The 12,284-nt window shown below is 39.7% G+C and overlaps 1 protein-coding gene across 2 annotated transcripts in view; it reads left to right on the plus strand.

The window, feature by feature from the left end:
- Positions 1–33: 33 nt before the first annotated feature.
- ZNF385B (zinc finger protein 385B) overlaps positions 34–12,284 on the plus strand; it is a 153,049-nt gene continuing 140,798 nt past the window's right edge. For both annotated transcript variants that reach the window (XM_015635392.3, XM_015635393.2), the window contains exon 1: positions 34–217. The gene's annotated coding sequence lies outside the window, so the exon portion shown is untranslated. The remainder of the gene's footprint in view (positions 218–12,284) is intronic.

Genomic DNA, 12,284 nt, shown 5'->3' on the forward strand with positions numbered 1-12,284 from the left:
CCCGCAGGCCGGGCACGGACGGACAGACGGACAGACGGACAGACCGGTAGATAGAAAGACAGAAAGACGGACGCGTCGGGAGAGCTGCGGGGCTCCGGCGGAGTTGCGCCGTGTCCGCCTCGGTCCGGCAGGAGCGGGGCTGCGGTGCCCGCCCGCCGGTGCCGCGCTGCCCTCCCGCACTCCCTCCCGCACTCCCTCCCTCCGGGCGGCTGCTGAGGTGAGCGGCGGGCGGGGCCCGGGGCACGGGGGTACCGGCGGGGACACCGGCGGGGACCTTGCTCAATGTCACGGCGCGGGGCGAGCAGGGGATGCGCCGCCAGAGCCCGAGCCGCGGACCAGCCCGCCCGCTCCGCCCGGCAAAGTTTGCCGGCCGGAGCCGCAGGTTGCGGGGTCCCCGGGGTGTCCTCCTGCCCGGGCGGGGTGCGGGCTGCCGGGGCTTATCGGCGGCTCCGCAGCATCGCTTGTTTGCAGAAAGGATAAAGCGCGTCTCTAAATAGGTCAGGGGCTTCGGCAGCGCCTGGGATTTGCGTAACGATTTTTGTTACGTGGGGAAGGTGCGGGGCTCCTGTTCCCGGCTCAGAGGCTGGACCGAGCGCTGCTTTCCTGGCACACGGAGGGACTTTTTAAAAAGAAGTAGCTGTATGAGCACACCTCGGCTTTCTTGTTTTTTAAATCCCGACGACTTCGGGAAAGTTAGATTTCTTCAGCAGAGGAATTAACCCACACGAAGGAGTCATCCCTGATGAGCCAATTACGCGTGGTGAGTGTAAGTGCTTGGCTTCGCAAGCCCGTGGACGGTGATGGTATGTTTAAAACGTTAAAGTTTGTGTCCTGGTGACACTGTTTAAAAATATGCGGAGGAGAGTTAGGTACAAGACTGTATTTTCTGCAGCTACAAGCAAGAAATGCTCTTGTTTCAGAGGAATTGTCAGAATATTCATGCATATCTGAAGGCTTAGGTTTGTTTTCTTGCTTTTGACACCCGATCAAACTTGGGAACTCTCTTCATGGGTTTCAAAGGTTGTGAGCTTGGTATTAGATTTGTATTCTTAAGCTTGAGTGGGAAATCTATAAATGGAAAAGTTAGAGAAGTGTGTCACTGTGAGTCCCCAAAAGTTTCAATAAATCTTCAGAGCACAATTTAACTGCAGCTAAGTACTGCAGTTACAGGAGAAGGGAGATGATAATTTTATTTCCATACTCTCTGCTATTGCTTTAGTGCTTCCTTGGAGAAAGTATAAAAATGGGATGCAGGAGAAGTCCTCTTGGTGTCAAGAACCTGTATTTTTTTTTATCAGCATGAAATGTAACATGAAACAGTAGTGTAAAACGCTGAAGTCACTGGGGATGCATCCGTGTGATCGCAGCAGGTGTGGATGAAGCGCTGCTGCTGCAGGTCCAGGAGGAGAGGCAGTAGCACGGTACTGGTGGGACGGCCAGGCTGGTGGATTCAGGGAGAACGTGCTCTTCGAAGCTTCTGCCTCTCGTGGCAGCATTGTGCTCTCCAGTGGATGCATCCACCCTCTGCCCGGTTACTGCAGTTCTGAAAACGAAGAAAAGGTGTCTCTTTTTGTAGTCCAGATCTGACACTGGACTGCTGTAAGCAGGTTATGCTGCTGCTTTTTTTCCAAACCAGTAATCTTGCTACTCCTTTAAATTTACCAGGTCAGTAGATTGGTAGTAGATTAGGGGGAGGGACAGTGGTTTTCTTCTGTTTTGTTTTTAGGGCATTCCTCTATAGTTGCAAATTTTTTTCTGATGTTTGGTCTTGCCAAATGTGTTTCTTGTGCCTCATACCTTTTCCAGTGCATGAAAATCGATATGCTTATGTGAAATCCAAAGGTGGAAGCTAAACCAGGAGTTATGACACTGATCACATTAGTAACTCCTTTTTTTTTTTTTTTTCAATTTTTTGGCTTAACAATCCACAAGGTAGTAAGAAATTAGAGAGGATACTATCCTCTTTACAGGATATTTTCACTAGGTTATCAAGGTCTTATATATTTTTTCCCAGTGAATTATATAACGGATGCTTGGTTAAACCTAAAAATACTAACAAAAATCAGCAGGCGTCAAGATGCTGTGCTGACTTGCTTCTTCCTGTACTAATGGGATCTGTCTATCCCTCCTGTGCTCCCTCTGCAATGTACACTCTCTCACAAGGGATCAATGTACTCACACCAGCACCAATTTCTTTTAACTGACTGTTCTTCACTGTCTGCATTTTTTTTGTTTTTTTAAAAATCTTTTGGAATTCCTCAGCTAAGTTTTAGTAGAGAGGTTATCTTCCTCCTTGAGTACAGTTGCTCAGGGATAAGTCAGTATAAAAGCAGCAAAAGGCCTTATGGAAGATAATCTTTTGGGAGCGTGTAGACTTGTTAGTTAATTAGCTCTGGAAGTCCTAAGATTTTGAACAGCAATGAGGATTAGTGCATAAAACATAAAAATTACTTTACAGTTCGTGCAGATTTTTCTCTTTAGTTATCACAAGGGATTGTGGTTTGAGAATATTTTCTCTCTGAGTTTGAGAATTTATGAAACGGGGCATTCCTTTTATTTTCAAAATGAGCATATGGTATCGTTGTGGTAGTCTCAAATCTCAAAGCATTCATCAGGCTGTGTTGGGATGTAACAGAGTACAGAACTGGAGTGCAAGGTGCTCTCTAGTGTACTGAAATGCACTGCAAAGCTCAGGTCATCTGTAGTTAATGGGAAGAAAAGATGACTTTGCAGTCTGAATAGCTTGCTTTCTGAAATTCTGCTCTTACTTTGTAATATGCCTTAAGCCCTTTGGAATTCCTTGAATGACAGCTTGCAACAGATAAATATTTTGGTTCTGTAAGTTTTGCATTGCATTCAGAAAATTGTAGTACTTAATATATGTCACCCATCAAGATACAGCTGTGAATATGGTATCTTATGTGATCCTCAGTAACCTCTGATGCAGTGAAGGTACAGGCAGATGTTAAATGCCATAATACCCCAGTTAACAAAGGGGGAACTTCCCCAGATCCATGGAATGCATTTGAATATTTTATCCTCAGGCTGATGAATGTACAGAGAGTTGAAGGAATTACAGGAACTTCACTGTCCTGTGTGACTGTAACATTCCTCTGGCTGCATAGGCTACTAGATTTTTCACCACAAACTCTGCTTGAATAACTACAGATGCAGCTCAAATATTGATTGAAGGGCTACTTTCTATTGTTATTTTGCCCACACATGAAAAAGGTACAGGTTCATTTCAAATGTAAAATTTGTCTGTTTACTGCAGTTTCACAGAGCATTCATAATCTTATAATAGAAAGTTTATGGTTTTAATTATTTAACAAAGGCCAATATTTTAAAAACTATCTAAAATATTTAAAATATTTAAAAATAAAATATCTAAATATCTAAAAAATTTTGAAAACTTGTGTCCTAAAGATTTTTAAAAATGTTTTTCCACAAAACTAATATGTTTTCTGACTTTGTGTAATGCACAAAGCAAGCAGGGTAATTATGGCAAAAATTGTCTCTGCACTGTGCAGGCATTTGACGTCATTCTGTATTCTTGGAGAAAGTGCTGCCAAAGAGTAGCTAGTATTCTAACACAGTTGCATTCAGTGAGAGCACTGAATATGATCAAGTAAGCACTGTTTAATTTATGTTATCTGTAGTATGTTGGTTAAAAAAAAAATAAATTTGGTCATTTGTTCCGGTATAAGATATTCTTTTGTGCTAGGAAGTGAGGGTCTTACTCTGTTTGCCACAAATAAAGCCTTTTTTTTCTGATGCCCTGCAGTACATCAAATTCTATGAAATTGCCCTAATATTTCCCAGAGTAATTAACTTACACATTTTGTTTCCTTCCTAAGTGATTGATTTCCTCAGATTATGTGCAATAATTGTTTTGAATTTCTCAAATGTGAAGCTTAGCGCCTTAACAGATTGTACATTTTGCATGCAACTGTGATTCTTCTTATATATTAGCTAAAGCAGACATTGCTTTCTATAAACGTATTAATTGACATGTTAAAAATTCATTAGACAACCTGAGCTTCCAAGGCTTGTAGAAATAGAAGCCTTGTAAACCAATCTAACTATATCAGTGCAGCCCCAGTCTGTTGCTTATCAATATTGGTACCTTAACAATTTGCTGCTGCTGAACTACCAGATGGCTCTTGTAATGACAGGTGATGCCAATACACAATGAGGCATGTTAGAATTGTGCTGCTTACATTATTGATGATTGTTTGAATATGAGCAAGTTAAGCTGTTAGGAAAACACTCTTACTGCTTCATTCCTCAGTGAAATTATTAAATAAAAATTAATTTATTGACAACTGCTTTTTTTGGTTATTAAAAATTTATAGTAAGGAATTTTAAGAGGGAGCAGTAGCTAGACATGAGTACAAGCAGTAACTTTAGACAGTTGAAGTCCTTTTTACCTCACTACCTACATTTTTTCAATTACATTCAATTTCAGTTACAATGTTTCACGAGTTTTAAAATGTTGTGAGAGTGCATTGAACAAAGAAATGGCATTAAATAGGTTTCAGTTTACAAATAGATGAAATGCACTTTCTTTGTGGCAGAATGCAGGCCCTGAATAGTTATGCATCCTTGGTTCACAGTTTTCTAGACCTGGTGATTTTGCTGTGTGACAGGATGATGTGTTGTGGTATTGGTGAGATGTTGTGATTCTGAAATATACCAGGCAGTTTTTCATTACTCTGCTTTCTGCTGGCAGACTGTTTGGTGCAGCTGTGCCAGTGCTGCAAGTATGGCAAACTTGGGGCACAGCTGCAGCTTGGGGCACAGCTGCACCTCATTTTGCATGTGAGGTGGGTTAATCTTGTCTTCTGGAGCACACTGATTCACACTGAGAGATGTCTCACAGACTCCTCTTGCAAGCAAACCACAAGACTCAAAGCTAGTCTGCTCTGTTATGGTATCCATTACTTGCACCTGTGTGGCAGGGAAGGTGATCCTTAGGACTAAGGTAAGTGTGTAAAGGAAGACTGTGTAACGACTTACTACAGGCGCTGAAGGGCAGCCACTGAAATGGCAGCATTCAGGTCAGGAGAGCAAAGTAATATTAACTTGAGGTGATGCTTGAATTATATTATGACTTTAGAAAGAAAGTTTTCTTTGTTTTGCTGTTTATTTTTCTGTGCCATGGTATATTTATGGTTTATGAGGCTTTTGTTACATCATGGCAGTCAACCTGCTGCCATTGTACAACCAGTGTGGTCTCAAACCAAGTAGTTCTTATTTGAGTTGTTTACTAGAGACTGGTGTAGTGCTGATTCCTAGCAGATGATGTGTTCCAATAAATCTTTAACACTTTTCAGCACTACTGAACTTGTAAAATCTAATGAGTTGATAGCATAACTGGTTATGACTGTTGTTCTTTCTATATGTACTTGTGCAGGTACCAGAAAACTAAACATGGGAGCAGATTTCATTTAAGAACACATGCTGTTGTATTTTAATTTGACACTTCTCAATACATCCCATTTAGATATGGTAGACTATCAGGTCTCCTTAGTCCTAGTATAATTTGATACAATTTCAAACATTAATTAGGTTAAGGATCAGTGACATGGCAGGCAACATTAGTATGGTCTGTTTCAAAATGGAAATGAGGAAAAAAGTTTAATGTGATTTTTATGTCATCGTAGTTTACACTTTACAGAGTCCAATTCACAGTTTTGACCAAAAAGAGGCTTGTTTTCCTAGGAAAGTCAGGAATAAACAATTGAGCATAAAGACTCATTATCAAGGTGTATTCCAGAGAAGATGAATTTGTGCAAGATGATAAGTGAACACCCTCAAAGTTCTTATTCTGCCCTGTGCAGCAAGACTTTCGAAGACGATGCAGGAACCTCCTAATGGCATTTTATAATGAAAATGCTAATAAAAGCTAACAGAGGAGTACCTAGTCTCTTTCTTTGCATGACTGCGTATGACCAAAAAAAGTAATTGCATAATCTTTCTTCCTTTGGCCACCTGCAAATAACTGGATGGTGAATCTTTACTTGAAATTGCAAATGCCTGTGCGTGCTTAGGTGTACTTCATCTTTCTGTTAAAAGGAGATTATTTAATTTGTTACTAGTAAGAAAACCCCTTATGAATCTGCATCAAAAATTATGGAAAAGATTCAGCCTTTGTCTTTCTGCAGTCTGTTGTCTGCAATGCAGGTGCAGTCTATGCCAGACAGATGCTTATTTGATAGTTTGTGGGGTCTCTGCATAGTCAGTACCATGTTTGATGCTTATCTTGATCCCTTGTTAATCAGAAAATAAGAATACCAATATTTTAAACCTCAAACAGAATTATGAGAGATGAAGACTCGCAAAGTTCAGAATGTGAAAACAGGAAATGCAATACAAACAGCTGGGTCTGTTAGTGGGCATAATCAAGAGTAACTTTCGGTTTTTTCTCACCACAGTTTGTGCACAGCATGCATAATGTGTTTCAACAGTAGTAAAATAAATTTAAAAAATCTTTGCAACACTTCCATGATAGAAATAAAAGAGCATTCTCCTGACATAGGAGGAAACTTCAGCACAGAGAGGGGTCTTCAGCAATGTTCATGCCTGGGCTGAGTCCTGGGGTCTGTGCATCAGAACCATGGAACAATGTAGGGTTTGCTCACAGCAGAACTGTTGTCTTGAGAGGCAGCAGGAGCATTCAGCAATGCTCAGTTAGAGCCTGAGCTCTAATACAGCAGCTCTGTAAACTCCAGCCTGCAGTTCTCCATTCAGGTTCCCAGGAAAGTCGTGTGCTAGTAGTGAGTGATTTAAGCAACTTGACAAGCATTTCTAGCAGCTCTGTGGTGGAGCCCAGGCTGCAGATAGATTCTGCACTGCAGCATGTAAGTGCCTTAACAGTGAGAGAATCTTTTCCTCTTGCAGTCTCCTGCGATTTTTTTTACAATTTCTGCAGCAAATGTGGCTTTTTTCAAGAGGTAGTTGTTCTCATGACTTTGTCTTGACTAATCTTCAGTCTGTGAGGGGAGGGAAAATATGATCTTGTAATTAAAAGAGCCTATTAGTTGGGTTTCTTTAAAAAACAAGCTATTCTGCCGTAAGGAATCACAGTAAATCTTTAATTTTTCATCAGTGAGTACTTTTCAAACTGTTAAAACTAGAGCCTGGCTTCTGGAGCTCCTGGAATGATTGAAGAAATAAATTTTGTGCTATGTGAAGTAACATTAGAGGCTTGATGTGTTTCACTGGTACTTGCTCAGGTGTTGTCAGATTGTACTCTGGAGAACTTCACATTCTTTTAGACAGGTGACATCAGAAGCAGCAGAACCTTAATGTCAGGTTTCACAGCTAAAATGGATTAGTGGCACTCCCAGTCCCATAAGTAATGTGAAGATATTAAGCACTTTAACATATGGGTAGGGATATTTAGTGCTATAGTTGTATGCTATATAGTATTAAGCTGCTGACAATGAATATATATATTGTCTGTAAATGTATCAAATAGATTTTAAAGATGGAAGTCATTCTTCTTTTAAAAGTGTCTGAAACTGATGAAGCTTTAGAGAATAAATCCTATGAGGAGTGGCTGAGAGAGCTGGGGTCATTAAGCCTTGGAGAAGAGAAGGCTCAAGGGTGACACCTTCTCTCCCTACAGCTGCCTGTCGGAGGTCGTAGCCAGGTGGGAGTTGGTGTCTTCTCCGAGGTGACACGGGATGAGAGGAAATGGCCTCAAGCTGCGCCTGCAGAGGTTCAGGTTGGACATCAGGGAGAATTTCTTCACTGAAAGGGTAGTTAAGCACAGGAATGGGCTGCCCAGAGAGGTGATGGAGTCACCATCCTTGGAAGTGTTTAAGAAACAACTGGACATGGTGTTTGGTGCTTAATGGACACAGTGATGTTTGGTCAAAGGTTGGACTTGATGACCCTGAAGGTCTTGTGTAACCTTAATGATTCTCTGTTTCTATGACTTTTACTCATCAAGGTTTGAAATAAGGCTAAGCCCACTGCACTCAGGGACCCTTTCTCTACTGCCAGCAGGTGACAGATGCTCTTGAGCAAGTGATATACCTGAAAGGCTAGGCAGGAGTCACCTACACTGTCATTTTCTTGCCCTTTCAAATAGGTTTAAAAAAACATTTCAAGCAACCTGTGCTGTCTTCCCTTGGCTTGTGGGTTAGTCTGCCAGTCTCATGAACGTTACAAAAACAACTTAAGAGACCAGACAATGGAGCTTTACAAACTTCAGCATCAGAGAAATTTGCATTGATGATCAGTAATAACAAATTTGGACAGAAGTAATATCAACATCATTCATAATTTGATTTTATTGTTAAGTTGGTAGATTTATTAAGTGTCAATTGTCCCCATCATAGTTACAATTTATTATGTAACTCAAATAGGTTGGGGCAGTGAGAGGCTGACAAAATAGGTGTGGTGTAATTCTTGTTTTTATCACTTTCAGTGAATTTGCATTAGCCAATATTTTTGCATATAACTTGGTGGTAGCGTGTTGTGGTGGTGTAAAAGATTTGGAAAAACCGTGCCATTGAAGGAACGCCATGGACATCTCTTATGTGCCATTTGTAGTTCTCTGAAGCTTTTCACCTTTCTTTTTTCTTAACTGTAAATTAGAATATTGATCAAGTTGCTGTATCCTAGTTTTTGAAGAAAGTATCTGACTTTTTTTCTTTATTTTAAGTTGAACATCTAGATTTTGAGCAAGGATAAGAGAACTTCCTTCTTGTTGAGAGGGGAAGATTTATACTACCCTGATTTGGCAAATGCTTAAAAACAGAGGAAGCACACACTGGTGTTGAACCCCAGAGGACACAAGACAGATGGGCTGCAGGGAGCCTGTGGCTGACAGGAGTGTGTGGAGTTTGTAATCTTTACGTGCAGCACCGCATCTGCTTCCTGTCTCACCAGGCTGATCAGAGGGCTGTTTTGCTGTGTGGTTGTGATGACAATGGGAATTGTCACAGGCAGTTAGGAGCCAACATCATGTTTCATGCTGAGCATGGGGGCTTGGCAGGTTTGCTTTTGTATGTTTCTCCCATGTAAATGCCTTTGTAATATCAACATGATAGAGTGGCTCATATTTTTACAGAGCTGAAGAACACATTTTGTGTGACACTGAATAAAAGTTTTGAATGTTTCTGATTATGTATCTTTTTACTATGCATACATGTTCTTGAATCTGTTCCTGTCATTTATTGTTGCTACTATTGTATGGCTTCTTCCATCTTGTGAGAACCCTCAAATTCCTTTCATGTCAATGACTTGTTGAAAAAAGCTCATTTATTTTTAAATTTCTTATAAGGTTGAAGTAGCTGGCTCTGGGCCACAAAAGTACTTTGTTGTTTAAAAGGAGCATTTCAGCTTGAATTTCCAAACGGGCTATAAAAACTCAGCACTGCTGCTTTTTAAGAATTGCCAGAATCTCTCTAAAATGCGTGTCACTAGGATTTGTATTTCATGTTTTCCCATAAAGCCATAGGCAGAACTTAATTCACTTATCAAAGTGCTGCCAAATGCTTTTCAGAGTTAGCAGTGAAAATTAAAGACTTATTTGAGATTGCTTTAGGTCTTTCAGGTTGCAGGAGTATGAGCTGTGGCAAGCAGCCCTGCCTGGTCCCTGTTGCTTCGGAGCATCCTCTGTAGCTGCCTCTTTGTTGTCCCTTCAGGCAGCTGGAATGCCTTAGTCTTTGGTCTAATTCCTTGACCCCTGTGTTGGCTTGTTGAACTTGGTATTTGTCCTAGCTGTGTATTTGACCCATGCCCCCCTTCCCAATTGAAGCCTAATACAACAAATTTCAAGAGTGGCCAGCAACTCAGAGTGTTTCTTGGAATATCCCAGTAAAATATGAATCACCTTATGGATGGTGCCCCCCTTTTTAATAAAAATTCTTTTGGGCCCATTTTCCAGTCAGTGAAGCCTGAGATAGAAGTTCAGTTTAATAAATTCACACACCTTTTTTCTCTCTTTTTTTTTATTTAATAGAAAAGAAGAATGCTCTAAAAATAAAGCTCAATTGTCAAACTTGGGTATAATTTAGAGTGCAAAAACATTTTTTCTTCCTTTTTTTAAGGTATTTAGTGGGAAACCACATTTAGGAAAATGGAGTATAAGACTACTATATAAACACTTGACTATTCCTTGCAGTTACACACTGAGACTGATGAATATGTATATTTTTTTAAAGAAATGTGTATTGGCAATTATTACCCTGAGATTCATTCTCTTGCATTTGATGAATTGGTTTAGTAGCTACAATTATTAGATCACTAAAAAGAAGGCGAAGAAGGACTAGGATTTGAACATATATGTGCATATATCTGCTTAATTAAAAATCTTTTAGAGAAAAAGCTCTTGGATTTATGGGATCATCTTTGTGCTCTGTTTTATATGGCCTTGGTGGGATAAAGTTTCTCACCTACTAGTGGATGCTCTTGGTGTCATAGCAATATGCATACTTAAAACCATCTTGGGTTTTAAGAGATATATATATATGAGATATATACATTTCAGTTAACATGTCTGCATTAGATTTACCTCTAGCCATTCAAAGAAAAGCTTTTTGTACATAATTGCATTGACTGAGAAAGCTGGTATCAGGAAATGGATTTTTTTTTTTTCCTCAAATGACTATTGCCTTATTGGTAAAGGAATTCTGTAAATAGACTGAAGTGTTTGCACTGAAGTTTAAGGGCTAGATTTAGATACATTTGATTAATGATTTGCCTTAGTGTATGTAGAGATTTCCGGGGTTGTCAATTTCTGGCTTCAGAAGCACAGGAGTTGATTCTAATTAGACAAAGAGCTAAGTAAGTTTAAAGACTGTATATGAGACTGCACTGCAATACAAGGCAGAATGATCTGTTATTAAAAGAAAAAAAAAAAAAGGTGAGTCAGGGTTTCATGGGGCTTCCCTGCTAGGAAATGAAATATTGATGTTTTTCAGGTAGCAATGCTCAGCTCTTAGAGAAAATACTTATCTTCTGGAAACATCTTTTAATATTTTACAATGTATTATAAAAAATCAGGAAAATTTTGGAATTCTCTGATATGCAACAGTGCAAAATTTTATGCTTAGCTGACTCTTTAATTAGCTCTCATTCTGTCTCACATGATTTATAGCTTCACGACTCCAATGTAAAAATGATATATGGCTTAATGAAGCAGAAAGCTGCCATGGGTTCACACCTCTAGTTGTTTAATGGTTTCCTGGAGGTAGGGGAATGATTGTGCTGCAGAAGAAGAAGCTGTAAGCATCTCCTCATTTATTATGGCAAGGATGTAACAGTCTATGTTGCTGTGACTTACAGTTGTTTGCCTCCTTGTCACATATACAATTCATAAGAGTGAGGAGGGAATGTAGCTCTTCCATAAAGCGTAAAAATAGCACGGAAGGTAAGAAATGCAGATGTAATCCTTCTTGCTGAAACTGAGTTTAGTGCAGTTATTTGACATATTTGGAATCTAACTTTTTTTTGAACCTAGAGAAATCATGTTTCAGTATGATAAAATTAAAATAATGGGCTGTAAAACCCTGAGTGGCCAACTATTTTTCTTAGCTAAGGAGTTTTGGGGAGGTTTTTTTCCAAATGGCTACTCTGACCCTACAGATGGTAAGTTTTTAGAAGAAGTGATTTTTTGCTGTATTACTCTTACACCTGAAGTTTCTCTAGTTGTGCTTCTGTTAATTTCACACATTTGTCTTTACAGCATCTTTGATGTGGGGGTTCTGATTTTCTTAACTCCAATACTATAAATTCAAATTAGTTAATTGTGGATTTTAATAGTTTAAGTGGTTTAAGAATGTCTTCTGTAATGGAAAGGGGAAAAAAAATCAAGGATAACAAAGAAATGAACTGCCTTCAGTGTTTGGATCTCCAGAAACAATTTGGTTTCTGTCTGGGGCAGCAGCTTTCAGTAATTACTGTGGGGAACCCTCTGAAATGCAGGAGCAGAATAAAGACCTTTTTTTATTTTATTTTTCTTTTTCCCCCCTACTGTTCAACTGCATGGTAAATGTTAAAGAATTACCACCTTCTGCCAAGAGTGAAGCAACATTACAGATATGTTTCTGGCACTGAATCTGTTGTGATCTACATCCATTTTCTACATATTTCAGCAAGTGACCATTCCTTATTTAGCTTGTGGTTGTATCTCTCTGGATTCACAAAAGCCAGAACCTTTCCTGCCTTGCATCTGAGGGCTGGGGTTTGCCCTTAGAGTTTTTTAAGTACATCTCCCTTTCCTTCTTCCCTTGTGCTTTCTCTCTTTTTTTTTCTCTTCTTATTTT

The sequence above is a fragment of the Parus major genome, chromosome 7 (assembly GCF_001522545.3).
Source record: "Parus major isolate Abel chromosome 7, Parus_major1.1, whole genome shotgun sequence".
Classification (NCBI taxonomy): domain Eukaryota; kingdom Metazoa; phylum Chordata; class Aves; order Passeriformes; family Paridae; genus Parus; species Parus major.